The sequence below is a fragment of the Tupaia chinensis genome, unplaced genomic scaffold, assembly GCF_000334495.1.
Source record: "Tupaia chinensis unplaced genomic scaffold, TupChi_1.0 Scaffold000249_1, whole genome shotgun sequence".
Classification (NCBI taxonomy): domain Eukaryota; kingdom Metazoa; phylum Chordata; class Mammalia; order Scandentia; family Tupaiidae; genus Tupaia; species Tupaia belangeri.
Genome location: NW_006159728.1, coordinates 1,061,312 through 1,066,805, shown reverse-complemented (window position 1 = coordinate 1,066,805; position 5,494 = coordinate 1,061,312). Strand labels below are relative to the sequence as shown.

Sequence of the window (5,494 nt, the reverse complement as noted above, 5' to 3'; positions counted from 1 at the left end):
AACACCACACCCCCAAAAAAAAAAAAAAAAAAAAAAAAGGCAAGAGCCATCCTCCGGAGGCCGCCCATGGACCTCGTCTGTGACCTTGGCCCTTTCTGGGACTGCAGCACTGCCCTTGGCCTTGACTGCAGTTCTGTCCTGAGTTTTCATCCTCGTGACCCTCTGACTCAGATTGTGGACTCGTCAGGCATTTAATCTAATCTAATCTCCTGTACACGCACACACACACACACACACACACACACACACACACACACAAAACCCGTTGGTTCTGCCTCTCTGGAGGACCCTGACTGAATACACCCCATTCTGTGGCTCTGCATTGATTGCCACTGCTCAGCACGTCCCTCCTGTGTGTAGAGTGTGTACCTACTGCCTCTTGTGCTTCCTCTATGTAAATGCAGAGTGACAACTCAAGAACTACCACCCATGGTGTAACAGCTCTAACTGGAAAGATAAAGACCTAAGCAAGTGGGAAAAATTTTCAAAGAAAACAGAGATAATATCCTAAGAAGCAGATGAAAACTTCAGAAGAAGCCATAATTAATAACTCATGTCCTTAGGGCAATAAGAGAAGTTGCTGCATTTAAGAAACAGGAAACATTTGAGGAATAAGAGCTCTTGAAAACGAAAAATGGGAGTTCTTTTTCCCACTATACAAGATGGCAGGTGAAAAAGCTGTGAAGCAGGATGCTAAGGAGAAGAAACCTGAAGCCAAGAAGGCTGATGCCAGTGGCCAGGTTACAAAGAGTGACCCCAAGGCTAAAAAGCCCAAGAAAGGGAAGCCCCATTGCGGCCAATTCCCGGTCCTAATCCCGGGCATTGGCAGATACTCCCGGTCTGCCATGTATTCCAGGAAGGCCATGTGCAAGAGGAAATACTCGGACAACAAATCCAGGATCAAAAAGAAAAAGAAGATTCTTGCCACTGTCACAAAACCAGTTGGTGGAGACAGAAGTGGTGATACTGAGCGGCTAAACTTCACAAAATGCCTAGGTGTTATCCTACTGAAGATGTGCCTCGAAAGCTGTTGAGCCATGGCAAAAAACCCTTCAGTCAGCATGTGAGAGAGCTGCAAGTCAGCATCACTCCTGGCTTATCATCCTCACTGGAAACCACAGAGGCAAGAGAGTGGTTTTTGTGAAGCAGCTAAACAGTGGCTTGTTGCTTGTGACTGGACCACTAGTCCTCAATCAAGTTCCACTGCATAGAACAAATCAGAAATTTGTCATTCGCCACCTCCACGAAAATTTATATTAGCAAAGTAAAAATCCCAAAACACCTTACCGATGCTTACTTTAAGAAAAAGAAGCTGTAGAAACCCAGACACCAGGAAGGTGAGATCTTTGACAGAGAAGGAGAAATACAAGATTGCAGAGCAGTGCAAGGTTGATTAGAAAGTTTTACCAAAAATCAAAGCTGTTCCTCCGCTCTGGCTACCTGCGATCTGTGTTTGCCCTTACAAATAGAATTTATCCTCACAACTTGGTGTTCTAAATTTTTTGCCAAGAACCTAATTAACTGATCATTAAAAAAAAAAAAGAAAAGAAAAAGTAGGACCGCTGATCTTTTTTCTCTTTTTAAATTTACATTTATTATTATCATAATCTTGTTTATATTACATTGAATCACATATATCTTTACAGTGTACTACATTTATTTTTCCAGAAGAAATACCATACCATGTATGTCAGTCAAGACAAAAACATTACTATCCATATCATCATCATCAAATAGCTTTTCATCATTTTTCCCAGATTATTATTATTTTCATTGTTTTTTTTTAAATCACTATATATCATTTTGCTTGTAAAAATAATTTACTTGTCATAAAATACTTCTCAGATCAGTCCAGTTGAGAATACGATACATATTATCAACAGGTAATAAAAGTAATAAACCATTTCTGTGTCCCACTAATGTCATGCCTCTCTATTTGTTCTCTTGCTATCCTCCTCTATATTCTTCCTTTCCCCTACCCCATTTCACACTGTCTTCAGCATCTCTAACTATTTTCACTGCTTTTATGCCCTCCAATATTTTGATTGCTACCATAAAATACAGATAGTTGGTATATATTAAGTGGATACATACAGTATCTTTCTTTCATATCCTGGCTGGCTTTACTCAGCAATAGATCCTCCATGTCCGACCACTTTCTATTAAATGCCAGGGTCTTGTTGTTTTGTATAGCTGAGTAGTATTCCATAGAGTATATGTGCCACACTTTTTCGATCCATTCATCTGTTATGGACATTTGGGTTGGTTCCGTGTCTTAGCGGTCATGAATAATGCTGCAGTAAACGTTGGCCACAATGCAATCCCTTCTCTTTCATCCTCATCTTGGGATCTTGGGCACACACACATATGCGCCCAGTATGTTTTAAGCCATTTGAGTCCGGGACTTGAACTGCTGTCGACAACATGAGTCCAACGATGTATGCCATCTGCTAGTCCCATAGTGTAATTTTTATTTCCTCTAGAATCTAATGTAAATTAAATGGATGGCCAGAGTGTGCTTCTTTATATACACTAGCAGTAATGCAGACTCCTGTGGGCTCCGTTACATCACACCAGGACAGTTACTTAGCTGCAACCCACCACTTCATTAGAAACTGTACGGTGATTGGGACTCTGAATATTTTTAATCCTCTTAAGAAACAGTGCCTCGGGACCAGCAGATGGCATAATAGTTATGTCACTAGATTCTCATATAGTCAACTGCAGTTCAGGTCCTGGACCCGGTGGCTTAAAACTCACTAGGTGCATGTGTGTGCGTGCCCAAAATCCTGAGAGGAGACTGGAGAAGAAGGGATTGCATTGTGTCCATCCCCTTGCTTTCTGTCCCTCTGTCTCTCTCTCTGTCTTTCTGGTGAGCACACACCCTATAGCAAAAACCTCTCAAAAATAAAACAAAACAAAAACACAGTGTGTATGTTGTGTGTGCACTCTAAATACTGACGGGATACAGAAATGGAGGGCCACACCCCACTGGGGGGGTGCTTTCTCTCTCTCTCTCTTCCTCTCTACCTCTATTTTTCTCTGGTAAGTGCATGTGCCCTCTGGTAATAAAAAAAAAAAAAAAAGTGACCTCACCCAAAATGCCAGGAATTGAGGGGGTGGATGTAGAGGGTGCATGGGAGGGGCTCAGGGAAGAGATACTTAAGAGACATAAGAATATAAAGTTTGCCCTGGAGTGATTCCATCCTGCCGGGCTACTTTTTGGGAGCTGTAGTTGTTTATCTCTGTCCGCCTTCTCCTCCACCCAAGTGCATGCCACCACCCCATGAAAGATTCAGTGGACATGGTCATGAGTCCCCTGAGGCCCCAGAACTATCTTTTCCATTGTGAACTAAAGACCGACAAAGATCATCACTTTAAAGTGGATAATAATGAAAATGAACACCAGTTATCTTTAAGAACAGTCAGTTTAGTGGCTGGTACAAGATTGCACACTGTTGAAGCATAGGCAATGAATTATGAAGGCAGTCCAATTAAAGTAACACTGGCAACACTGAAAATGTCTGTACAGCTAACGGTTTCCCTTGGGGGCTTTTGAAAATACCACCGCCTGTGGTCTTAAGGTTGAAGTGTGGTTCAGGGCCTGTGCACATTAGTGGACAGCACTTGTAGCTGCGGAGGAACATGCAGAGTCAGAAGAAGAGGAAGAGGACGTGAAACTCTTCAGTATATCTGGAAAGTGATCTGCCCCTGGAGGAGGAAGCAAGGTTCCACAGAAAATAAGTAAAACTTGGTGCTGCTGCTGCTGCTGCTGATGATGATGATGACGATGATGATTTTGAAGATGAGGAAACAGAAGAAAAAGCTCCAGTGAAGAAATCTATACCAGGTACTCCTGGCAAAAACGCTCAAAATCAAACCAGAATGGAAAAGACTCAAAACCATCAACACCAAGATCAAATGGTCAAGAATCATTCAAAAAACAGGAAAAAACTCGTAAAACATCAAAAGGACCTAGTTCTGTAGAAGACATTAAAGCAAAAATGCAAGCAAGTATAGAAAAGTGGTTTTCTTCCCAAAGTGGAAGCCAAGTTTATCAATTATGTCAAGAATTGCTTGTGGATGACTGATCAGGAGGCTATTCAAGGTCTCTGGCAGTAGAAGAAGTCTCTTTAAGAAAATAGTTTAAACAGTTTGTTGAAATTTTCCATCTTATTTCATTTCTGTAACAGTTGGAATCTGGCTGTCCTTTTTATAATGCAGAGTGAGTGATAAATGCTGTCCAGGTTCCATTGCCAAGAATGTGTTGTCCAAAATGCCTGTTTAGTTTTTAAAGATGGAACTCCACCCTTTGCTTGGTTTTAAGTATGTATGGAATGTTATGATAGGACACAGGAGTAGTGGTGGTCAGACATGGAAATGGGGGGGAGACAAAATATACATGTGAAATAAACTCAGTATTTTAATAAAGTAAAAAAAAAGAATGTAAGGTTCTCTGTCAAAAATAAAATCTTCTACATGGTAATATCTTTGATTTGAATGTCATGTGCTACATGCATACTTTGAAAAACCATAATGTGCTATAGAGATGTACAGCAATTGAATGTGAATAAGAAGTCACAAAGAAGTTTTACAAAGCGAGGAAAAATTTAAGTATATTTTTAGTCTGAGTCCTTACAGTAGAATTTTCGCTCAAACTTGATAATAAACTCTAATAAGTAACATTTAATGAGTGCCTTCTGTGAGTGATAGCTATTAGTACACAGAAGTCATTGGATGAAGGGCGAGAGTATTTATTATTTCTCGTATACTTCTCACAGTCACCCTAGGAGTTAAATATGATGAGTGTCCTGTTTGAGAGATGAGGAAACTGAGGTTAAATAATTGCCTCAGATGACAAAGCCAGTCAATGAAGTTGGGGTACTTGACTCTTTAGAAAGCAGGAGCCGTAGGACCAGCAGATGGCATAATGGTTGTCACTGGACTCCCACGTGGCCATGTGAACGTTGGACTCGGAGGCTTGAAACTCACACCTGGCACATGTGCATGCATGCCCAACAGATGGCATGGTAGTGAAGGTGCTGGACTTTCACGTAGCCTACCGTGGTTTGATTGGGAGGCTTGTTTTCTCACTTTCTATCTCTCTGACTCTCTCTGGTGAGTGCATGTGCCCAATCACAAATTAAATAATTAAATAATAATAATTATTATTATAAATAAAATTAAATAATTCTTTAGAAAAACACAATCCTTCCTCCTTCCAGGCTCTCTCAAGAGTCCATCAGTTAGTTGCCTTGATTTCATCAAAGAGAAGATAAAACGTATCTGGTGTATTACAACGGTACATTTCAAAAGAGTTGAAATGGGCCAGCCGGTGGCATGGCAGTTAAAGTGGCTGGATCCCACATGGCCAGCTGTGTGGTTTGAGTCCCCAGAGGCTTGAAAAAAACCTACCAGGTGTGTGCACACGTACGCCCAAAATCCCAAGAGGAGAATGAAGGAAAAGGGATTGTGGTGTGGCCAACCCCCCATG

At 41.2% G+C, this 5,494-nt stretch overlaps 1 protein-coding gene across 1 annotated transcript in view; it reads left to right on the top strand.

Annotated features, from left to right (window-relative positions):
• Nucleotides 1-5,494, top strand: part of LANCL2 (LanC like glutathione S-transferase 2) — a gene marked incomplete at its 5' end in the record, with an annotated part of 37,881 nt that overhangs the window by 12,914 nt on the left and 19,473 nt on the right.